Raw genomic sequence first — 26,994 nt, forward strand, 5'->3', positions numbered from 1 at the left:
CAGATAGTATTCTGCGTTTAGTGAACACAAATCGTTTGTTTTTTAAACTCATATGTTGGCAGAAAGTTTTGGATTTGTGGTTTTGTAAAATAGATGTATTAACTGAAATCATATGATGTTAAATTAAAAACCACAAAGCTGGGGCAATGTTTTACCGTGGGGCGTTGTATGGAGGTCACGAGGAAATCGAAGAGGATCAGAAATGAGAACAAATCACAATGTCGTGGAACAGGTTTCAGTGATCTTCAAGCGATTGTTTTAGCACATCGAAACAAAAGTATTCCCAAAGCTACTTTTACCATTTCTGTTTTGCAGCGTTTGGCTTGAAAGGGCGGGCCTTCCATTGCTCAATTAGATTCTTTACGGGTGTTTTTTGTTTGTGAGAACTGAGGTGAAATTAGATCGAGGCTAAAAGAAAATAAACATTTATTAAAGAAAATAAATGTACCTGATAAACACAAGGTAAGAATAATCTTACACAATCACATAAGTAAAATGCAGAATTTGTCTGTAGTATTAGAATGAATCTATTCATGAAAATACAAATCTTTCAAATCACACACTATTTAGATTTTAGAGGTACAATTTTTTTTTTCCACCACAGCAATCCCTGGAGACTCTGTTGTTGTATCTCAGTCAGGTGGTACCTGAAACCTCCACTGTTAAGAGCACGTTTAATATTAGTAGAGGAAGCTTTTATGCCCTCTTGTAGTTGTGTCGCCAGAACAAAGAATTGTCAGAATACCCTCTTTAATTTATATTGTTTATTATGTTGCTGTGAACATGAATATTTCTGTAATGTGTAGAAAGAATCCTGTGTTTCTGTGCAAGCAGCTGCTCATTAATGTCTAATCCTATCATCCTACACACGCAAAAACTTAAGTCACTTGTTTTTTCTTTGGTTCTTAAACGATATTGGACGCAGATGACAGAATAAGATGGGCAAATCGTATGCGCATTATCATTTTTCGCTTATCGTGCATGGCAAGCATGTTTTGCACATGCGCTGAATTGGTCCGTCAATGAGACAATAGATGGCAGCCGTGCCTCGCCGATCCATAAAGGTGTCAGCGTTTTCATAACTGGCAGCATACTCAAGTGAACGCGGCATGCACGAATGGCGATATGGCGCGGCGTTGATTACCGAAGTAGCAAAGATACGTGGAAAAAGATAAAAAAAGGTCAGTGATGTTGGAATGGACTTGGGATTTTACATATGAAAGTGGATTTATGAAGTTACCAGGAACGTGGAGAAGAAAGATTGAATTGATTTGCCAGGTTAGCCCTAAATTTATCTTAAATTGTGTGTGTACCCTTCTAACAAGCTGCTCAGTCGCTAAACGTGTATCATGCATATAACTTGAATCAGTCTTAAATTCAATGCAGCCAGCGCACTCAGCTCACCGTATAGTTGCGCCACTATCCCTCGTTCGCGGTGACTAACTTGGACCTATTCATGACATAGCGAAAGTGCTAAACGACTAGCCATGGGCACGCTTCGTACTTGAACGCCAACGAGTTAAACAGTGGGGTGCAATTTGCATATTAACTACTCGTCGGGTTGTCGCAAGAACGGACTACAGTTTTGAAGGTTTTTTTTTGTTTTGTTTTTTGTTGTTTTTACAAACGCGGCTGTTTTCGATTAAGTCAAGCCATTGATGCGTTGTCGTTGGGCAGATTTGTCGGTTGACTAAATACGTGAGATGATAGGACGGAATATCAGTTTAGTGAGTAGGTTGAAACTGTATAGTGTTTGTATTAATTCATTTAACGAGAGCGCACCTAATTCAAGAGAGAACAAATGAATCACTCTTCTTGTGGATTCGCCTTTGTCTTTACGCCTGTATGAAAGGCGAGTGAGCGTCGTTATTGTGTTGATGAAGCAGACATGTAGGGAGTGTGCGGCCCAAAATAATTGTGACCAATAAAGGCCAAGTCCTGTTTACTCGTATACGCACCGTCATTGGTTAAAGAGGAATCTCGAGAATTAATTATGGCTAGCATGCAGATAGCCTTGAGAGGGAGCGTCCGGTAAGAAGGTTGGGCCTGTCTGACGGGAGCGCGCTTGCGTTCAGATGAGTTACAGTGATAGTGTAAAGTAAGGAGTACGTTGTTCCTTGTCGCCCGATTCCCTCCAGTCCCAGGCGATCGCGTCATATTGTGCGCACCGGAGCATCCTGTGCGTCCCAATTGGAGCCGAGTCATGACAAGTAGTAACAGACAGAATTTCATAACAGGTTTGAGTGCCTCTTTCTCTATTCCTATTCGCTCTTTATCTCAGTGCTGGATGAAAGAATCGACGCTAGTAATAATCGTGGCCGCTGTAACTATTGCCAACTTGACTTGCTTTCTTAGCGCAATGTGTTAATTCTATGGCTTCCGATACCGAAAGGTTTTTATTTTTCTTTCGGCTGACGGTATAGGTCAGCTCTGAAGCATGTGACGGCTTCATTCACTGGTGTTGTTTCTTGTTTTACTGCCCCGCTGGATTAAAACTTTTTTCTTTCTTTTTTCTCTAGCATAAGTCCAGTGCTGGCGTATAGAACTCAACTGATCACAGTACATTTGTTGTTTACTAAGATTTAGGCTTGACATTGTATGTAGGCGTAAGCTCCAATGTTCAACCGCTAAACCACAAGTTTTCGTGTTGCGTATAAAAGTTTATCGATCACGGCGAACTGATAGATAAAGCATCTATAAAATAGAATTCTAGATATTTCTTTCCAGAGCTCTATTTTGATCGTATCTTGTGTAGTCTTTTTAAGGTTTCTGTATATTTAGTGGATACTACCTATTAAAATATCGACTATCCTTTATTACGTATTATTCTTTTTCAGTTTGATTTCATCTTTTAACAATAAAAAGCATAATTTTAAAACCAATTCTTAGTTTATGAGAACAAAAGCATTCAAGTATAAGTGAGTTAAATATCTATACATTCACCACTGGTGTGTAGTTTGAATTAATCTAAAAGTTATGTGTATTTCATTCATCACGAGAACGAGAAATGATATTGCTGTAAGTTAAAAGTATCATCGTTAAAAGTTTGGCATTACTTAATCATAACAAGTAAATTATTATTTTTACTATAAATAAAGTCTTGTTCGTATAATCACAGTTTTACAGTAGCCTACTTATGTCGCATACCAACATTATTTCTAATAGCGTGTTCTCCCCGAGGTTTTACATAGTTCTAAGATTATATTCCACACAAATATTTACTTAGCAGTCGAGGGGTAAATCTGCTCGTGATCTTGTGCGATAAGGAAAAAATTCCTGTAAAAAACACAACACGAGTGATGGAAGTACGAAAGGGAAGGAAAGTTTATTTCAACCACTTTAAAAATATTTCGAAGGAGAAGACAGTATCGAACGTTCTTATCTGGTACATGCTGGAGGCGTAATATTGTTCGCTGTCTTCACATAGAAACGAGTGATTAATACAACATAAAATAATCCTAGCAGCATGCATTGCTAGAGAATAGCAATAGGTCGTGTGCAATAGATATCCAGGAATTAGTCAACTCTGGAATAACTAAATACAGCTGTTGGAGCTTGATTGTTTCAAAACTAACGGAGAAAAAAATAGCATTGGATAATGAATATTGACAAGTTGTTCGAAGTTTTTGTAAAAGTCCAGACTACGTAGTAAATATATTGAACGGATATGCGAAGAGTTCTTGGCAAAAGTTAGAATAGCGTGATGTCGGAACATGTATATGCATATTTTAATAGAGTTGCATGATTTGGGGTAAGTCCCTTGTGTGAGAAAAGCTAAGTCCTCAGGCTGGAGTATGTATGTTTTATATGAGTTAAAAACGATATAAAGAAATATGTCGTTTGAGGGATTTTAAAATGTCTGTAATGTGAAAAAACCAATGTGGTGTGATTTTTATAATTGAATAAATGCATTAAAAGTACAATTTAGTTATAAAACATCTCCACGATTCCAGTATGTATGATGTTAAAATGGCAGCTCGTGGTGCTTGTTTTAATATATAAAAATAAGTTGGAAGGATGGAGTGGGGTAATTGGGCATAGTGTTTACGTTGTGAGTAGTTTTGAAATTATGCGTTCTTTGTGTTTCATCTGAAATTTATAATGTGTGTTATACAGCAGTGTGATTTCGTAAATGTTATTAATGTCTAGTGCAATATATAGGGACGCCAGTTGCGAGTCTGTGAAGGAGAGAGGGAAGTAGGGCATCGCCTCCCCCTTTCAGGAATTTGACAATAAAGTACCAGTTTTACAGTTGTACTGTTTATGCTGTAAGGGCATTGTACAATCAAACACAAGGCTACTGATTATTGTATATTCACTTGAGCAAAATCCAAAAGCTTCCAAGAGTCTCCCGAACCTGCGTAAGAATTTGCCCCATACCTCAACTTAAATTTCAGCTAACGTTCTCATACATATGCGCATGTGCGTGTATTCTTTGTAGTGTCAAACCTGGTTGTTTGTTTTTTTTTATTTGACGATGAATTAATAGTATCTACATGTCGTAAAATGCAAACCGAACATATTTATCGTAATGTCTTTTGTTGTTGTTGTTTTGAATTAAGCACAAAGCTACGCAATGGGCTATCTGTGTTCTGCCCACCACGGGTATCGAAACCCGGTGTTTAGCGTTGTAAGTCCGCAGACATACCGCTGAGCCACTGGGGGGCATGTAATGTCTTTTAACTAAATTATCTCGAAGTCTTTAAATTAGAGAAGTTACAGAAAATTGTGTCTTAAACAAAATTTGTTCTGAAAGTATGATCGCATAATGTCATCTTAACCGATCGCGCGAACAGTATTCTGTTAATCTTTTCTTTTCTTCTTTCTGAACCTCATGCTACGTATCAGGAATCACTTTAATATTTTAAGTTCAGTATCTTAGATAGGAGAAATTCTCAACCCAAATTTCATCTTATGTGATCTATGGACTTAAACAACCAAGTCAGAGACCCTAAGTAAAAGCGCATCCTTCCCTAACATTTTTTCTGGGCAGAGGAAGGGCAACTAATCGCTGCCTACAGTTGTACTTATAACCCAATAGCTGGATTGAATGTTACATTGTTAACGCGCCCACGGCTAAAAGTACGGAGTTCATTCAGCGGCATATAGTGGACTGAAACATAAGAAATGTCATGCCACAGCCCAGCACAATTTTACATACAGTTAGCAACATAATATATAATAAATAATCTAATGCAATGAATGTTACAAAGAAGCGTTAGGCATAGATAGAAAACAGCAACACGAGCAATGGCAATGATAAAAGTGTACTTGGAAATCCCATCTAACGATCTGTCTCCTCATGAAATTCTCAATCTCTGTTATCATCAATGATATATACAATAAAAGCCTGTTGTAGAAGACCTGGGCGTTCGTCATTTTAAAACACCGTAAGTCTGTTGGCACTTGATGAACGCAAGAAAAGACAGGACGAGATGGGTGGTCTCCAAGTTGACAGATACACACCCTCACTTATCTGATTTTGGGTGTTTTACACCCTGAAACTGATGCGTCTCAGGATATGGTCGTACGTTCCCCAATAAAATTATATTATATTTGGAAGTGATATGTAATATTAAGTTTGCAAATACCCAGAAGAACGTGTAAAGAAAGATATATATTTACTATTCATGGAAAGCAAATGCGTTAATTAACGGTATCACTGATGAGATCTTCAAACTATAGCAGAAACGTTCTGGGGACTAATAAATACTTAATACAAACAAATATTTAAATATTTCACAAATGGAGAGCCCTTGGTGGTACAAATGCATGTTTTCGGATTTACAAATTGGGTTTCGATGCCCTTAGTGGGCAGAACACAGACAGCCCATTGTGTAGTTTTGTGCTTAACTACGAACAAACAAATGGACTGTATTTGTATGTAAACATAAAGCATCAGATGAATTTTAAAAATATCATTCGAAATAAACCTGTCACATACCTGTTAAATAAGTCAGAGCCTATGGTTATTATGTGGTGCATTTGCTACAAGTCGTAATTTTTACAATAAATTTATTACATGTACGGGCGCTGAATCATTCAGTTAAAAGTTCAATCTTTATATGTTTTGGAAAGAAACCTCAATGATAAAAGCACATTACTTTACATCTGGAGCTGACATTAACTGTTGTAAAAATATTGGAGAAACGTAGCGTTTTTACTTAAGTCGATCCATTTATAGACGTAATTATAACGTACACGTAGTTTGTCAACCGTAACTTGATTGTCACTCCAAACCGTGTGTTTGTATATTATTTGATTTTCTTATCTTTTCTGCTCCAAAAGATAATACTGAGAGGGAAGAGGGAGTTGTGATAAAAGAAACTTGTTATTGGAAGGATGGTGCTATAGGGTGAACATAGGGCACCTGCATATTGTGTGCTTGTATCTTAAATTAAGTAAACTTACCCGCAAGCGATGAAGGGCAGACTCGTAGCATTTTTGAGTCTATTTGAATGGTACACCCGAATTAGGGTAGTTGGTTAGCTACAGCAAAGATCTGCTAAATATTCAAGTAGATTTAAAGGAAACAGAAATGCCTTCAACTCTCCCCCTTCTTTCCCCCATGTTGGCGCTTTCTTTCGTTTTCTCGTTGTTGTGGACTTTTTGAGTGTTTGTGCGGTATATAGCTGAGTCGTACGTAGCCTTTGGACAAACCATCGACAACCTAACAGTCGTCAACTAACGGAGCCAATCAACGGGAGTGGTTCATGTCGACTTTAGCGTCGGAGACCGAGCGATAGTGTCAGAAAACAACTTGAGATTAACTTGTTTTCGTAGTAAAGTCGGCGTCCTATAAACTTACGGTAAATATTAGATGTTTTATGTATTTGGTATTGTCAGACCTTAAACCGTTGATGTGAAGAAATTCACTTTAAGGGAAAAGCAGGAAGAAGGTATCGAAGTATTATAACCTCCGGTTTAGTACCAGCTATCGTCTGTCAGAAAGATCTACCTACAGGTGGTTCTTTGTGCTATTATCTTTAATTTTCCATACAAATCGTTAACACAGACCCTCTGGCATGCTAACTATGACTCATAGTTAGAAGGAGATCTAATTAAGCTCAAGATCACGATGACTCTTTTGTTTATTAATTTAGGATGTTTATTTAAGTAAATAAAGGTCTTCAAAATGCATTTGGATTTATTAATTCTATACTGTAGCTCGTGACAGAAGGAGAGTTGAATTCATAACAATTACATTTCTTATGTGTCTAGCTAAACCACCTAAAAATACGACTGAGAAACATGCAACTCTTCTTTAAATAGTTTTTAACTTTGAGGAAGCTATTGCTATTAGTGGAGACAAGCAGGTGGTTTAGTCTTTGACCTTTCTGACACACGCAATGCTTGTAGGCTGAAATCAGTAAAACTTGTTATAAGTGTTTACTTAAGAAAGTTTTTTTTTAATTCTATATTTGCGAAAACAAAAATGGTTAGCCTTATCATTTAGAGAGTAGTAGTTATTAATATTTCTAGATGAACATATATATAATATTGAAAACTGACAAAATATTTTATAAATTGAAAAAGAAAGTATTTTGGAGTTGTAGAAAAAGACACTAAAACTAATAGCGTGACATAAAATTAACTGTACTAACAAATAGATTTGAAATAAAACTAAATCGAAAATTACTCTAAGCCAAAACAAGTAAATGTATTTACAAAAATAATGGGTAGTCATCTTGATATTGTATTGGTTTACGTTGAATGGTGAATTTCTCTCACGAGTGTACGTAGGCATTACTTCTACTGTTATAACCGCTTTCTTTCTCGACAGTCACGTCCAACAACTCCATGCAATCCCTGCGGCCGCTCATTGACTTCACTGAAGAATCTGTAGTGATTTAGTTTTACCGGTCATTTAATGAATCGCCAACCGTTTGCCTACAGGCCGTAGAAATGCTCTGTGTTTATATATACAGAGAGAGAGAAAGGGTTAGAGACAAGACCATCTGCCGTTGTTCAGCGTTAGTGCACGTTTTGATATCAGGGGCACAGATTTGTTCAGCTTTTTATATTTCGAGTCTGATTGAGGTTGTTTGAGTATATAAATGTATTTCTATAGTCGTGCCACAAGTTACAGTAAGCTGTTTTGTAAGTCCAGAATAACAATTTCAAAGTTTTAAATAACCTTTGTTCACTTCTCACTAGTTTTTCTTTGCCAATGAAAATATGTGTTATTGTCTCATTTATTCTGATGTTGGTATAAGTGTAACAAGTATATCTGATAACATATCAATAAGTTAACTTCCTTGAATGGTTTAAAGAAGAGAAAAATGTTGAAGTTTAAACAAAACTAAGAAACTTTATATTTCTGAATGAAACAAAAATCTGCGTCTTGATTCTAATAAATGCAGATTTGAATTTAAGAGTCGAAGCCTATAGTTCATCTAACCCTTGACTACATTAACCAATTTATTTTATGATTGTTGAAGTAAATATGGTGTCTTGTTTGTTAAATAAAGTACGCGTATATTTGTTGTTGTTGTTTAAGCTACTTTAGTTGTTACTTATTTTTACAATATATATGTTATAGTAAAGATAGGAATATCGTTTTTCTTTCATTAAGCACAAAGCTACACAATGGGCTATCCGTGCTCTGCCCACCACGGGTATCGAAACCAGGTTTTTAGCGATGTAAGTCCGCAGATATAAAATGCTATTCAATTAGATATTAAAGTTGAATGCTATAATACAAAACCAAAGATATTTCAATTGGCGTATGATAGTGAAAGATATTCATTATTTAGTACCTTGTGTTACGTTCCATTTTCCAGTTGTAAAAATCCGTGTCTGTAAAAAGCCGACTCATCTTAGAAATACATTTATACTTAATAGTTACAAAAACATCAGAATGTTTGTTTTTGGTTCTATATTTGTAATAATTTTACGTACTGTGTACAACTGATAACTTGTTATGTTTCAGAGACTTTTCTGTTTACATATAAACGTATACATACTTTGGAAAATTCAAAACGAACCTGAGGTTTTTGTTTATATATTTTTAAATTTCAATTTAAAAAAAGGTAGTAAATGCTAATAGCAGTGTGATAGCTTTAGTACAGTTGTTATAATTACAAAATACATACACCCTTCTATGACTCATTTTTGACCCTATGTTTTTCTGGTTGTTTTTTATACTCAGGTAATTTATTCAATTAGTTTTTGGCGAAACATGTAGTTACGTAGTATTCCACTTGCTTTTGTAGCTGTAGCTATAATTTATTTATGTTAAAAGAACTACTATCCAATATACCAAACCAATAACTACTGTTCCATATAGCAAACCAAGAACTACTATCCCATATACCAAACCAATAACTACTGTTCCATATAGCAAACCAAGAACTACTATCCCATATAGCAAACCAAGAACTACTATCCCATATACCAAACCAAGAACTACTGTTCCATATAGCAAACCAAGAACTACTGTTCCATATACCAAACCAAGAACTACTGTTCCATATAGCAAACCAAGAACTACTGTTCCATATAGCAAACCAAGAACTACTATCCAATATAGCAAACCAAGAACTACTATCCAATATACCAAACCAATAACTACTGTTCCATATACCAAACCAAGAACTACTGTTCCATATAGCAAACCAAGAACTACTGTTCCATATACCAAACCAAGAACTACTGTTCCATATAGCAAACCAAGAACTACTATCCCATATACCAAACCAAGAACTACTGTTCCATATAGCAAACCAAGAACTACTGTTCCATATAGCAAACCAAGAACTACTGTTCCATATAGCAAACCAAGAACTACTATCCCATATACCAAACCAATAACTACTGTTCCATATAGCAAACCAAGAACTACTATCCCATATAGCAAACCAAGAACTACTATCCCATGTACCAAACCAAGAACTACTGTTCCATATAGCAAACCAAGAACTACTGTTCCATATAGCAAACCAAGAACTACTGTTCCATATAGCAAACCAAGAACTACTATCCAATATACCAAACCAATAACTACTGTTCCATATAGCAAACCAAGAACTACTATCCCATATACCAAACCAAGAACTACTGTTCCATATAGCAAACCAAGAACTACTGTTCCATATAGCAAACCAAGAACTACTGTTCCATATAGCAAACCAAGAACTACTGTTCCATATAGCAAACCAAGAACTACTATCCCATATACCAAACCAATAACTACTGTTCCATATAGCAAACCAAGAACTACTATCCCATATAGCAAACCAAGAACTACTATCCCATGTACCAAACCAAGAACTACTGTTCCATATAGCAAACCAAGAACTACTGTTCCATATAGCAAACCAAGAACTACTGTTCCATATAGCAAACCAAGAACTACTATCCAATATACCAAACCAATAACTACTGTTCCATATAGCAAACCAAGAACTACTATCCCATATACCAAACCAAGAACTACTGTTCCATATAGCAAACCAAGAACTACTGTTCCATATAGCAAACCAAGAACTACTGTTCCATATAGCAAACCAAGAACTACTGTTCCATATAGCAAACCAAGAACTACTATCCCATATACCAAACCAATAACTACTGTTCCATATAGCAAACCAAGAACTACTATCCCATATAGCAAACCAAGAACTACTATCCCATGTACCAAACCAAGAACTACTGTTCCATATAGCAAACCAAGAACTACTGTTCCATATAGCAAACCAAGAACTACTGTTCCATATAGCAAACCAATAACTACTGTTCCATATAGCAAACCAAGAACTACTATCCCATATACCAAACCAAGAACTACTGTTCCATATAGCAAACCAAGAACTACTGTTCCATATAGCAAACCAAGAACTACTATCCCATATACCAAACCAAGAACTACTGTTCCATATAGCAAACCAAGAACTACTATCCCATATAGCAAACCAAATATTACTAAAATAAGCCTATAGCCAATCAAATAATAAGACGACCAAAAACAAGGAGAAGTAGATTTAGGTTTAGTCAGTTAGAAGTCGTTGTTCACAGAAAATAGGGCGACATCTATAGTATTATTATACATAACCTTATGTCAAAATCCTCCGAAATAAAAGTTAAACGAAAGGTTGTTTAGATTAAAGCACACAGCTCTGCCCACCATGGGTATCGAAACCCGGTTTCAAGCGGTGTAAGTCCGCAGACATGCCGCTGTGCCACTGGGGGTGCACGAAAGAGATGGAAACAACTACGCTGTTAGTTCAGATATGGTTCTTGGAGGCGTATTTTCACACACATGCATCATCAAAGTTGTTAATAAGTTTAAAAAGCCTGAAAGAGAATGTAACTCGTATTTCGAATTTTAAAAGTGACATACTACTTTTAGTCATGCAAAGTAGTTGTTTTTAGTTAATAGCAAATTATATATACCGTCAAACGTATATATCACTTGCTGTAAGAGTACTATAATTATCTTTACAGGACGAAAACAGAACAGACTTGTGATGGATTTATTGAAATCCACTGTATTTTCAAATGGTTGGATCAGTTCTTGAACAAGTGACGGGTGCAAGTTGACTGTTTGGCACAGCTCCAGATTTCGTATTGAAATCAATTGTATTTTCAAATGATTGCTTCCACACTTGAAAGGGTGGCAAAAGCACATGTTGGCCCTGTGGCAGAGCTGCAAATTTTGAATCTGTACAATGCCACAAAATGTTATTCCCAAGACTTTACGTTGTGAGTACGTTATAAGAATGACAGTCAGCCTCTTCGCGTGGATAGTAGGTGGTAAATTGCTGCTTCACTTAGTTTTTTTTTAAAGATTTTTTCAGATTGTTTATTTTATACCCGTATAACGTATCTATATTAGCAGTACGTAGCTAGGATCTATTTGTAGTAAAGAAACTAAATTTCTATCGTGTGATCAAATAATATCTTCGTAAAGTTGTGAAGATATGTGTGGCATCCCGAACACACAGCCAAGTTTTTGTGTGTGTATTGTATCATCTACAGTGTGAGTTTTTATGTGGTATATACTGACTTGAATTTTGTTAAGAAATGCTGCCACCAACTAATTTTGTTTCTGCAAATTGCGACACTTGTCCAGAAAATTATAAGAATAATTAGAAATTAAAATGCCTGAAAAATTCAGGAACTAATTTTTAATTAACCATTATGGAAACAGAAGACAAGTGTGACACTCGTTTCCCAAAGCTTTACAACTTGGTACTTATGAATAGACAGAACTGATAGATCATTTTTGTCTCTATCTTGAATTTTCCCTGAGAAATTTTTGTTTCACTTACATACTTTTGAAAATGTTTATCTTCTTATCTGAATTTACCTTAAATCAGTTCAAACGAAAGGCCTGTAAGCATTTCAACGATATTTCTTTCTAACGACGACAGCGATACTTGTGTTATTGTACTTTTATCTTCAGGGTATGCGCATTCGAGTCGTACATCTCGAAAGAAGTCCACACGCAACGAACTGCTAGCTCTCTGTGGGCTTAAGCCTACTTCGGGTAATTATATATTTTTATGGGAACAAATTCTAAACACAAAAACGCTGGGTAATGAGTCAGATTTAAACGAAGTCATAAATAACTAGTTCTGAGTTGTGTATCAGTACTTAACGCTCGAGTTCGAAGTAATTTAACAGCATCATTAAAGATGTCGATGGTATGGTATGTGTTAGTGTTTCAGTATTATTACTTAATGGACATTCAACTAGAATAACTGAAGATGGACAGTTAGTTGGCTTATGGGCATGGTAAAAAAAAAAAAAATTTCTTTGTTAATGTTGGCGTTTCGACTAATGAAATGTCGTACGTTACTTTAGTTTTTGTAATTCAACAAGAGAATTAACTGAAGTTCACTTTTTTTTACAAAGTTTCACATCGAGATTTCTTGCCCACAATCTGTCTATTTAAATATATGGAGTTGAAACTGCCTTGTGCACATAGACACTGAAAACCTAAACCTCAAAACTGTAAGTCATTCACTAAATGTAAAGTAACTCTTTCTTATAGCCTTAATACGGAACTATGTGTATCACTCCCTTTCACTGTCCGTCTCTTTCTCATTCTAGTCTCTACTTTTCTCATCTGTCTTTCCAGGCGTGTTCTTATAGCTCAACTATTTTTCTGGAAGTATATATGACATTTTAACATATAACTGTCCCGAATATTGGCTAGATCAGTGTAATCAAGCCAGTGAATTAGATATAGATAGAACAAGCATTGAAATCGGCAACAAGTGACTATATCCGTTTGTTTGTTTGCTTGTTTTTGAATTTCGCGCAAAACTACGCAAGGGTTATCTACGCTAGTCGTCTCTAATTTAGCAGTGCAAGACTAGAGGAAAGGCAGCTAGTCATCACCACCAACCGCCAGCTCTTAGGCAAATCTTTTACCAACGAATAATGGGATCGACCGTGACATTATAACGCCCCCAGGGTTGAAAGGGCGAGCATGTTTGGTACGACGGGAGATTCGAACCCGTGACCCTCAAATTACTAGTCTGGCGCCTTAACCCACCTGCCTATACCTGGCTCACTATATCAGTCAAAAAATGTGATTGTTATTTATAAATGAAACGGCACTATATATATATATTTATGCTGTAAAATTACAAATAAAACTTGGAGACAGTGCCTCCAGGCAACAGTATTTCCTTCAACAATATTTTCTGTTTATTGTTTGTTTTGTGTTTTTTTTTCGTCATACAAAAACAAAAGTCCTGGAAATTATTATTTTCTATTTACATATGATAATTTTGAAGTGATAGTAAGTCAAAGTAGGGAACCCTTAGTGAAAAGTATACGAGGTTTTAAGTACCGTCACATATTTAGTAATTTATATTTTACGAACATCAAGTGCGTATATTAATATTACTAGTTCGTAAAATAACGATTCTAGAATGATATTTTAGAACAGGAATACCCATAACAACCTTTTGATCAGAATGTACTGTGTGCACGTCTTAAAAATGAATTCAATTGAAATGTGTGTGTGTGTGTCTGTGTGCGAAGGAATACCCTATTTTAAAAAAAAAATTTCTATTAGAATTCTTAGCGTTGCCGTATTGTTTGAACCTTTCGAAATTATCTTGTGTTAGTGAATCTGATCACTTACAGTGAAATTACTGTACAGTTTGTATGTTTATTTCAGAATCGTGCACAAAGATACACAAGGTCTATCTGCGCATACAATCTCTAAGAGAGAAGGCAGCTAGTAATCGTCAGTCTTATAGCGCACCCGCTGCCCCAAACTGCTGGTAATGGGTCTCGAACCGCAAACTACTAGGCCATACCGAGTCCACACTTTAATGAAGTAATTTGGTGTATTATACTAAAGGTTTTGCACAGCGTACTGGAAATAATCTTGAAAACGACTCTCATTGTTATGCTTTGATTTATATATGTATAGTATATTATAGAAAGATATAGTATCTCTTGTCTTGATTGGTCCACCGTTTTGGGTTTTTTGATAGTCAGTGTGCTAACACATATTGATCGATCGACTTCTGTGTTGTATCGCAGGAAATGATGGAATAATTCTACCACCTCATACTTCCCTGGGGAATATTTTCTAGTTTCTAAGTATTTGTGTGTCTGGATTTCCGAATAATTTAGAAATAATGAGACCTTTAAAAATTCTATCATACATTTTTATGCTGTCATTCCAAAATTAGACATGAAGTTAAACACCTGGGGTTTTTACACGCGCTCGAATTAATTAAAAGTTTTTTTGTTTTATTTCATTTCAATATAAGATACCCACATGGTACGAGATAAAATATCTTTGTACATTATAAATATTTAAATTATTAATTTACATTAGTATTTAACTGGTTCATCAAACGTATTATAATACTGTCCAACATTTTTGTTGTTTGTTGCAAGAACTTGTTAAAACTGTGGAGTTGCATCATTGACTTTGTCATTAGTGTTTTAACGCACATACTTTTAAAACAAGGTTTTCATGTCAGCTTTATATTAGTACTAATTTTCTATGATTCGATCGAACGTTCCTGTCATGCACGCAGATTAGTTGATAACATGATCATTTTGACTCACGTCTTTTTCGAAGATCATAATTTCTACTGCATCTTCTGTTTGTTTACAATGTACTTTAGCAACATTAAAAGCTCTTTCATAATATTAATATTTCTTGTTCGTACGATTCGACAGTTTTTCATGGAGATTGCTTTTACAAATTTTTCTGGCTAATAAAAACTCAATAATCCCGCAAAATGAATGTCTGTGTCACAAACTTTTCATTTTGATTTTATGAATAAAGTGTTAACAATATCATTAAATGTTGAGAAAAACTCAAGTAATATTTAAATATATTAATAAAATAGTAATATGTAAAACAACAGTTGATATCGTGTTATTTTAACGTGGTAACTTATCTGCGAAATAAAAAAACTGACACTGTATTCAATAACTGGACTTATGTCATAGAAAAGATTATAAAAATGGTAAGAAATTACGGAAACATCTGTAGTTTAATCATTTATCTTAAACCGAAAGGCAGTAGAGTTAAAAATTTTAAATGCTAGAACTATTTAGTTGCTGTAAGTTGTGGGGATGTTTCCTCAAGGTGAAACAATTTGATATTCTGAGAATTATATAAACTCTTAGATGTTGTATCTATTTCAAAATGATGGCGTTGCCATTAGTAAGGTCTTTGTCTCGCCCACACCTGTGTATAAACTTCACGCAATTCACATGTACGAAGAAAAAGCTATATTCAACAGGCGCAATACATAGACACAGCTGTTTCCTCCACCAGTTGTTGCTTCATGCAAATTATGTGCTTTAAGACTAGTGGTGTTTCATCATGCTTACTCTTCCCCTCCTTTTCCCCCTATAAAAATAAAACCAACAAAAATTACTTAATCACGTGATCTAGTTGCTTGTGTAATATCAAGATATGCATATACACTTGCACAACGGTAATATATAATAATAGAAACAAAATAAGTTTACTTATCTTTCTGAAGAGAGAGATCGTTACAGTAGAAAATTTAACTTATCAGCTTCACTGAAACCTACACCTAATAACCAGCATCAATTTGGACTGATGAGGCTGACTAATTCCAGTGCTACTGACCTTTAAAAGTCTTCACTAACCTGTGTGTAAGAGGTGACCTTACCAACAGAGGAGTTGAATGATTCTACACCTGCAGAACATGTTATTCAAAACAGCTGAGTAGCCCGTTCTCGATTTACAGGATTGTATTCGTATTTTTCCTTATCGAAGTATGCGTATTTTTGCGCTAAAGTATAAGTAACATGTATTAGATTTCATAAGTGCGGACCAAGGAACCCCTTGCTTGACACGTGTTTAGTTCGATAACAGACGTTCTATTACCAAGTTGAATTTTCACACGAGTCTATTCTTCCATTTCCGGGTAAAGTACTGCCGCTTTACCTGATGCAGTCCTGAATTTCTAGTAGTCCATCACAGGTTGGTTAAGTTAATACGTACTCAAGTATTTTGGGGATGTAAAGTACCATTCCTTTATCTGATGTAGTCCTTAATTTTTAGTAGTCCATCACAGGCTGATTAAGTTAATACGTACTCAGGTCTTCTGGGGATGTAAAGTACCGCCCCTTTACCTGATGCAATCCTGAATTCCTAGTAGTCCATCCAGACTGGTTAAGTTAATGCGTAATCAGGTATTATGGGAATGTAAAGTACCATTCCTTTACCTGATGCAATCCTGAATTCCTAGTAGTCCATCACAGGTTGGTTAAGTTAATACGGGGATGTACTGCTCCTTTACCTGATGTCCTGAATTCCTAGTAGTCCATCACAGGTTGGTTAAGTTAATGCGTACTCAGGTATTATGGGGATGTAAAGTACTGCCCCTTCACCTGATGCAATCCTGAATTCCTAGTAGTCCATCACAGACTGGTTAAGTTAATACGTACTCAGGTATTATGGGGATGTAAAGTACTGCCCCTTTACCTGATGCAATCCTGAATTCCTAGTAGTCCATCACAGGCTGGTTAAGTTGGTTCATACTCAAGCAGTTTGGTGGTGTACAGTACCGTCCCTTTTCCAAAAACAATCTCTAGAATACATCATGAGGAGGTTTCAGAGTGTACTTTTGATCATGAGGAGGTTTCAAAGTGTACTTTTGACTCACTAATGAGTTTATTCACACAGAAATTCCACTTTAAGACCTTATGTACCACATGCCTATCCCTACAGCGCTATCTTTTATAATTTTAGACAACTACCTTAAAATAGATAAACGGCCCCTCATTCCTTTATTTGCTCTGACAACAAATATTCTGGATAAGAGAAACACTTTAGTAATAAAAATCTTATCACGAGTTGGTGTGGATTGATGTATATAGATAATACATACAGGTTAATACTTCTACGACACCAAACAATGACTGATTATTTTACGTTTTGGATCATTCAACTCTGAGCAGATACAACAAAATCCTTAAAGTGTGTTCTATAGCACACCTCTTAATATAATCACGTAATAACGCCCTTTAAAATGCCTTCGAAAACCGTAGATTTGACGAATCTGCACACTGAACGTCAAGGAGTACAATAACAAGATACCAAACTTTTCTACGTAACTGATAATAGTACATAGTACAATAGTATTACAGCTTCTGTCTATTACTATCTCTTATATGCTTAAATATTAAAAATAATTTATATAATGAATGAATTGGTTTTGGGAGGTAGTGTATACTTGTATATATCTTCTTAAACTGTTCACAACAAAGTTAGGAAACTATGTTGGTGGTCCATCCCTACGAAGGTCAAAACTGCTATAAATATATTTCAACTCTCCAGGACTATTGTTATCCAATTCACTAAAGCCTACCACGAATACCTTTGTCACAAGGAAACAACAGCGGATACGACGCTGTCTTGTTTGGTACGTAACGATATATCCCCGTTTACAACTGACTCGTCTGCGTACTTGTACTACGCGCACACACACTTAACAGATAGTTGTCACTTTAGCATGTTCCTAATCACTGACCAGTGGACATAGTGACGTTAACCACTGAGAGAACTGTGTCGCCATAGCAGTCATAACTTGACCCCGTTTCTGTAGCGTGGCAATTTTCGCCCCAATAATTCATAGAGTGCCCAGTGATGTCCAACAAGGACTGATTTAGATAAGATCTAAGCTGAACGTCCTGGTTGGTGAAGCCTCAATTTCTCCCCGTTCCAACTTCTTGTTATATACATATAACTTTCGTAGAGAACTTGATACGAGTACTCTAAAGTAAATAATATCGACACCAAGTGCATTTGTGCCCCCAGCTAATATAGCTATCTTTATCTGCGATCTTTAGATAGGCGGAGACTGGGGATTTGATAAAATGGCGTAGAAAACACCAAACACAAATCCCTATATGTACATGTTGTCAGTTTCAATATTTTAAAACTAAACTTCGAAGACTATTGTTCTAGTTTCATAAATCTTTACGTCAACAAAGTTTGTACAGTAAAAGATATGAGATTTGGAACTGCCTGTGATGAGAACCGTGTAATATATGAGTGAAATATTTTGCGTACTTAGTTAAGTGATCGCGAAAAGTGCGTTCCACTGGCTTAAGATAATAACGCAAGGGTCGTCACTATGACAACTGTTTCATGCTGTCACTATCGTTGTTTAATGAGTGCGTCCAACCTGACAATAGTATCAGATATATTTTCCAGAGTTGGTTTTCAGCTGCCACTGCCACTGTGCCTACCTAGCCTCCACAGTCCTCTATGGTTTCTTTCTTACTGACTACTGTTCTGAAAATCCGTGTCGGTGACTATTTACAAGCGCCAGCGATTCGGGCGATTTCTGCGATGTCACGTGCTGCAATGTCTAGCACCGTTGTGGGGATGATTGCAGCAATCGATAGTTATGGTGGCGTTATTCAACAGTTGATCTAGTGGCGCCCCTAGTGCAATTTTGAGAAATCACCGGAATGCACAATATTTTATAAATATTTTTCTTGCTTGTTGTATGATTCGTCCTACAAATGGTTCCAAATGTCATATTGTCTTTGAAACGTCTGTATATAACGCCGCTCTGCAAACATAACATCGCACAAACCAAATACATTGAAACATTATTAGATTTTTGTGGAGTATCATTATATACTTGTTTCCGTCAACTGTGAAGAACGGTAATTTGTGACGGATCACTTTAGCATCAAATTTTCGCAAATACGTAATTTAATAGTCAAATCGTTATAAGCCGGTATTATCCCACACTTTAATAGCTTTAGAATATATCTTTAGGGTACGCGACTTCAAACCAAGTTATCTGTTGGGAATATAAGAGGCAGAGGCGTTGCTAGGTGTTTGAAAGATTCCGGGCTCGGGCCAATAAGCGCTGAAATTTCTAGCGTTTCATTCAGTGTGGTATAAGTTACAGTTTTCTATTCAGATTTTTGATTTGATTTGGATATTATGAAAGAGAATCGGGGCACGGGTCCTGTGCGCCGACGCCTTGCAGTGCTTCTGGTAAGAGCACTGCACTTATATTGAATATTGAAGCGTATTTGTAGGCTTAACTGCTGAACTTATGTTGATAATTGGAGCAGCTTTACTCTTGCTTTGTAGCTGGATACTAATTGAAAGCTACAACTCTTGTTTGTGATATTTTTTTCTGTTTCGTAACCGTAGTTTTTATTGTAGCTGCATTGCTCGTGTCTCTTAACTATCCGGTTCACTTAGAGCACTTCCGTTAGTTGTGAGTGCACGTGGCTAACGCACAGTGTCGTTTGTTTCGCACGACAAACATCGTTTCTTTTTTTGCCAACTCTGTACGACATGGAGACACATCTTGTCCTTCAAAGTAAATGAGTTTTTCTATTCATGCAAATTAACTAATTTTAACGCTGTCCTATAGGAAGGAGATTTTAATGACTCAGAGCTTACCAGTTGAAGATAATTATTATATACTAGCATTATTCGCAATCATCTGTGTGGCTTGGAAGTTATCTTTTGTAAATTATGTCGAATACAAGTGTGTTCTTTAATTGCTTTACATAACTAGTACACGTAATTAACAAATGGCAATATATATAAATATACAAGACGTGCCACATTAAAAGGCGGTAAAAGGACTGGAAGTTTTATCGTTGTAAGAATAAGACTTCAAGTATTCAACATTTATAAGAGAGGCGAATATGTTAATTCTGTAACTCCGCTTGCACGTGACACACATGCATCCGAAAGGCGCTAACTAGTTTAGGCATAGGTAATTTGTAGTTGTAGAAGTTAGCATTGATAATTGTTGAAGAATATTGCTATACTTGAACTTGCTTCTTAATATGTACATTTATATCAGTTGAAACATTTGGAAATTAGGACATCCACGGTTAAAAAACAACAGCGTTTGTTAGGAGAGCGTATTTCACACTTGTTTATTCTTATTAATAAGCAGTCTGCAACAAGTCTGTTTTTTTTTTTTATTTTAGTGCATAGTTAGTCAGTAAGGTGCAATGCTACACGAGACACACGAACAGTAGGTCTGACTGAGTCCAAGATTATTTTATGGTTCGCTTCATCACAAATTCAAAGTTACAGGCGAATGCAACAGATCATAGCAATAACCATTGATGTTTCTTTTGGAAGGTATCCACCCACAATTACATTATTCATAAATGTACACACAGAAACGGTCTTTTCTTCATGTATGCCAGGAGAAGACAGGATTTAGCAAGGAATTTGATAAAGGTTTAACACTCAGGAAGCTAGTTCTCTTCACGATGGAGTTACTTGAAGGGGGGATACTCAAATGAACACCGTGTAGAGGTATAGGCCTTTTATTGTATACAGCTGTTTTCTGTAGAGGGCGGAGTTTCTACTTATACAGAGTAAACTACTGAAAAAAGTAATATGTAAACATTACAGTTTTTGTGATTAATATCGTCTAATTCAGGTTTTAAATTCTCATAACTTTTATTACTTCTCACCATATTTCGAAAATGCTGCCACAGGTTTTTGGATGATTTTCTATGTAACGAAGAGAAACAACGGACTGTTATGAAGTATGACTAAATCAGTACGGCACGTGACAGTATCAGTAACGAACCTGCATGATTACTATGGTACACGTGCCCACAACAAACACGTCTGGCTTGGTATAGTAGTAAATACATCTAGCCCGGCACGTGTTTCACTGGTAAATGCGTGGTACGTGCATCAGTAACGTTTGGTACACGAATCACTAGCGAATGGATCTAGCTTGCAGAGTTAAGCATCAGTAGCATGTTGTACATTGCATCAGTAGCGAATAAGTCTAGTTCATGGAACAAGCACTAGTAGCGCATGGTACGTGCATCAATAGCGAATAAGTTTAGTTCATGGAACAAGCACTAGTAGCGCATGGTACGTGCATCAGTACCGAATAAGTCGAGCTCATTGAACAAGCACTAGTAGCGCATGGTACGTGCATCAGTAGCGTATAAGTCCAGCTCATGGAACAAGCACTAGTAGCGCATGGTACGTGCATCAGTCGCTTGTACAGTTCTGGTGTGGCATACAGATCTAATATGATAAAGTAAGCTTTGCCTGGACATTATTGCTGAATATTGAAAGTTTTGTACCAGTTAGTATTAGGGCCAAAGCAGGTTTATGTTTTAATTATCTATATATCCAACTTACATATGTGAATAATTAAAGTTGCTTTATACGTTTTTTACTTGACGTATGGGATGAGTATTTGCATAATTAATTTGAGTATCTGAGTGCATAATGTTCTAGCTTACGTAATGTTTGACAGGTTTCAGTGGAACTTTGTAAAGCGATCTCATAGTAACTATATGAAGATGGTCAAGTTTTAGGCACCACAAAATGCTCGTAGATCATTTGTGGTTTTTTAAGAGTGATTTAATATTTTACGTTTGGCGAATTCCAGGATTTCAGTAATAGTTCAATTAATAAATAAAAAAGACAAGGAAAGCATATTTCAAAATTAAACGATTTTTGTTTGGTATCGTATTGAATCTACAACGTTTAGGCTATTCGTATATTCACTCGAACAGAGTAATATTTTTTTATTATTAAACTCATTCGTCGATACTATTTAAGATCCAGCTCACGGTTTACCTGTTTTTCCGTTTAAATTATTGTCATTTCAAGGGTTTTAATTAATCTATTATTAGTAAATAATTTCCGTTTTTAGAATTTTTTACTTATTTATTGATAGTGAATGATCTTCAAGCATCATAAATGACAAAATACGTTTCAAAAAATTAGAATTTAGAGCAATCGAAAACATACGAAACCAGAAATAGTTGGACGATCTCATTGTAAGCGTTTTTCACGCTGTTTACATTCTTGGTCAATTTTTGGACGGAATAGTTTCCACACTGTTGTTGGAGTGGGTGTTATTATCAGTGAAGCGGCCTCAGACATAAACCTGAATGCACACACGACCCAAGGGCCTGGTACTCCTATCAATATCCAGCAGTTCTTCTTGTTCTTGGTTGCCATAACGCCACGTGCATCTAGCCATACACATATATAACATAGAAGTCATCTAAATATATCATAGTTACCATGGCAACCAGTTAAGTCACTTTTTACAGACGACTGTGTGTAGCTAATGGCCAAAGCTCACGCATACTAGCTATGAGGGTCATGTCGCTGGGACGAGACTGTAGGAATGAGCATGTAAATTTTATATACACATAACCAACTTACGTTTTAAGCTACTTAACTTACTTAATAGAATAAAAGTTTCGCACACTTTTTGTATTTCAAAAATGTGATGAAAACAATTTTAAGATGTAGACATTATTTACTTTTTTTGCTTTTTTGTTCGAAAGTATTATTTGTATATACATTTAAAAATATCATTAAAATATATTAATATTTGATGCTGAGCTGGTAGACGAATGTCTCGTTGTTACCAAAGCTTCTAAATAGATAATATAGTTTGGTTTGTTTTGAATTCCGCGCAAAGCTACACAAGGGCTATCTGCACTAGCCAACCCTAATTTAGCGATGTAAGATTAGAGGAAATGGCAGCTAGTCATCACCACTCACCGCTAACTCATGGGCTACTCTTTTACCAACGAATAGTGGGATTGGTTGTAACATTATAACGCCCACACGGTTGAAAGGGCGAGCATGTTTCGTGTGATGGGGATTCGAACCCGCGACCCTTAGATTACGAGTCGAACGCTTTAAACCAGTGTTTGTATAATTCTTTTAAGGTCTAACTTTTTATTTTTTACCATAAGTAATTACTCATGACTCAAAAGTTTATATAAAACGCTATATATATATGTAATATGATATTTTAAAGTTACTGTTTGAATGTACATTAGATTCCAGTGGTTTACTAACTTTTGATTTTCAAACCGTAAATTGGAAATTGTTATATATCATATAGACTCACCCACATTATAGTGTTTCAGATAAGCGTTTGCCTCGCATGATCCAATTCAACTGACCAGTTTTATTATTGAACAGACAGCTTCGTGAACAGTGACTTGTAGGAAACAGAAGATAGACTTGAAAATGATATGTTTACACGCCTGTGTCTTGCAATCCGTAATAAACAAAATTGAGAGGATTATTGAAAAAGAAATCTCTGCAATGTACATTATTTTTTATATTATAAATATAAGGTTTGTTAAAACAATTTTTGTTCTGCTTTTTGGGGAATATTAGCCGAGTAATGTGTGGTGAAATATTTTAGTAGATAATAAGAACCATAGTTGTTCATATTCTAGCAGTACGAGCCCATTGTTAGAAGTAGACATGCAAAACATTAAGTTCTTATTAATATCGAGTAAGAAAGATATATCAGTACAAAAAATACATGAATTGAACTTTAAGCGCAGTAACCAGTAGTTTACGCTCGAACTATTTCACTATTTTACGTTGTCATATTTCTGTACCTTCATGTTCCAACATGGACACACACACACAATATGTACTCATACGTGACTGCCCTTTCTCTAGAAATTGTGTACAGCGTTTCCCTCCACTTTTGTCCCCACACACTTCGTCAGTTTGTTGTAAGACTACTTGCTATGAATAGCCTTTGGCAAACTGTAGTGTGTAACAAATAAGGCATATGGTCATTGTTTTCCCTCCACCATGTCCCCAGATTGCTAGAGAACAAAAGTTTGCTAAAGAGAAACGGGACAAGGATTTTACATGGTATCAGGAGTGGGTGATCTTTTTATATACAGCTTTGCTATTTGAACTGCCTATGTTTCTAACTTATAATATATAAAGGTTTTTGTCTTCAAATCCTCCTGTCAACATGGACTTTTATCTTACCGATCTGTCGATTGGCCACATGACCGTGGCTTTTTATCTTATCAATCTAACGATTGGTCACATCTCCTTTCTTGTTTCTCTTGCCACACCTGGTTGAGGAAAAAGGGTGCAAGGAGTTTTCATGAGGTCTTTGTTCTGAAATTTTTCCATAGAAATATTTTAGAGCAGCTTGTGTCGTGTCACCTCTCTACAGCCAAAGTCAGGACTGAGGGGAATTGAAAATTTGACAGGCTTCACTGATTTTGTAAAGACAAACCATAGAACCCACCACACTGTAGTCAAGTTCCCACGAAGGAAGACACGTCCTTCTTTAGTAGTATAGTTCTTGTAGAGGAGCAGTAATTGCCTAAACGGACGCCGATGTTATTATTGTATTTCTTGAATAAAGACAGGCTGTTTTCTATTGGAGTTCTTGTTGTTGTTGTTTTTTTATATTGATGCAAGTTTGGAGATCTTAACGCACCGCGTGACAGACTATATGCACGAAGTAAACCTTTTACTTCCTTAAGAAGAAAAACGCGCCTTTCGAAATTTATTGGATGTTTATCATACAGTAAGTGTCGTTCATGCAAAGTATTCCTAAAATGAGTATTTTTCATTTTTACTTCCTTTCCATTGATGAACATATTGTGTATTGTAAAAAATCTACTGTTCATTTTACTTTAGGAGGTTTTGCTTTGAAGTTAAAATGATTTTCACTTCGTCAGTTTACGTCATGTAACTTGGAGTTCCCTTCGAGTGAACTTCTGGAGAGATAGTTATAAACTTTATTGGCTTGATTCGTCCTTGCTCTGAATGGTTCATTATTGCTTATATAAATGATCTGGTGCTGAAATATAAATTGTTGAAAGAGTATAAATGATAATTTTGTAGGAGTTTGGAACTTTCGTTAACGAACTCGTAGAAATGTTAATGTTTAACAGGATAGAAGGTCGACGAAATAAGCTGAAGGAATGTACAAGAGTTATAAAGTTAAAGGTTTCAACACCAAAACTTCTTAGAAAATTCTAAAATGCCTCAACTGTGGACTTCATTGTGGAAATTATTCAGTCAAACCTCAAACCTGAAGTTTGTTGTTGTTTTTCAGAATAACAAGTGAATACAACAACGGTTGATGTTGGGATGATATAAAACTCGATATTGTACAGCCTCGAGGAGATGTCAGCGTACACATGCTTTAACCAGTGTTGTGTTTTTGTTGTATGTTTTTTTGTGTGTGAATAGAGAAATTATGCGCTACATAGAAAATCAGTAAACAAGTAGTTATAAGAATAGGTTTAATTGTTAATACTGTAATGATAGAAGTGTGAGGAATAAATCACTCTAGGGTACTGGTTGGAGTAGAAGATTTTGATATAATGTGAAGAACTTAAACATGGTTAAATGTAAATGATTTTAACGACAGAAGTTTCTTTGAACTACATGGTTATAAGTTATTTAATAGGGTCAGAGTAGTAAATAGAGGGGAGGAGTGGCTCTGTATGTAAAGTGTGAGTTACATCTTGTTGAAGCTGAAAATATTAAGGATAATAACAAGGAGATTCAATCCACTTGCGTTTCTCTTAGTGGATATCAAGGGAAAATACTCTTAATAGGAACTTGTTACAGACCACCTGATGAAACTGTGAAATTAGTGGGAACATTTAAAGCGAGTTTAAGACTTCAGTTGTTAATGAAGTTATAATTATGGGTGATTTTAACTTCAGACATATTAATTGGGAAACGCTATAAGGGACAAAGGTCTCTAGAAACTGTTCAGACAGGTTTCTTCAGCAACTGATCTAGGAATCTACTAGAAATATACTATTTAAGATTTATTGTTAACTTAAAATATAGGAATGGTTAATAGGGTGGAAATTTGGGAACATCTGGGTACAACTGTTCATTGCTATATTAGATTTGATGTTTTGTTGCATATAGTTTTGTTTGTTTTTTTGAATTTCGCACAAAGCTACTCGAGGGCTATCTGTGCTACCCGTCCCTAATTTAGCAGTGTAAGACTAGAGGGAAGGCAGCTAGTCACCATCACTCACCGCCAACTTTTGAGTTACTCTTTTACCAACGAATAGTGGGACTGACCGTCACATTGTAACGCCCCCACGGCTGGGAGGGCGAGCATGTTTGGTGTGACGGGAATTCGAACCTGCGACCCTCAGATTACAAATCGTGTACCTTAACCACCTGGCCATGCCAGGCCGGTCATCAGATAAGGAACGATCAGACTTGACAGCATTTACTTTAACGTCGTGAGGAGAGTTCAACATTATTTTAATATGATGTCCTCAGCCTATAAATCCTGAGGTGACAGTTGTTTTATGTAATTAAGCTCTAACTGTTAAGTCATATTGAAAGATTTACATGTTTGGTTTGATTATTATTAAGCGCAAACCTGCACAATGAGTTATCTGTGCTCTACCTTCCACGGGTATCGAAATCCGAGTTTTAGCGTCTTAAGTCTGCATAATTACTTCTGAGCCACGAGATGTATCTGTGTTTGTGTGTGTACGTACTCTGTGTGGAGAAGCTGAATCGAATGTTTATCGTAAAGCTCTAAGAAGAAAACGATGTAATTCTATTTATTATTTTTTGTGTTTTTTATCCCTTTTATTCAGTCTCTACTTTTGTTTACTGGTAATTTTGTGTTCATTTTGTAGAGATTTCTTTACACGTTTAATTTTCTGTAAATATTTCAGCCCTAACTGAAATGTGTTTCTTAACGTGTTACATAC

The 26,994-nt window shown here is 35.9% G+C and overlaps 1 protein-coding gene across 1 annotated transcript in view; it reads left to right on the forward strand.

Annotated features, from left to right (window-relative positions):
* Positions 1-1,031: 1,031 nt before the first annotated feature.
* Positions 1,032-26,994, forward strand: part of LOC143256922 (zinc finger homeobox protein 3-like) — a 142,844-nt gene continuing 116,881 nt past the window's right edge. Inside the window, exon 1 of the mRNA XM_076514802.1 lies at positions 1,032-1,278. The gene's annotated coding sequence lies outside the window, so the exon portion shown is untranslated. The remainder of the gene's footprint in view (positions 1,279-26,994) is intronic.

This window comes from Tachypleus tridentatus, chromosome 7, assembly GCF_004210375.1.
Source record: "Tachypleus tridentatus isolate NWPU-2018 chromosome 7, ASM421037v1, whole genome shotgun sequence".
Lineage (NCBI taxonomy): Eukaryota > Metazoa > Arthropoda > Merostomata > Xiphosura > Limulidae > Tachypleus > Tachypleus tridentatus.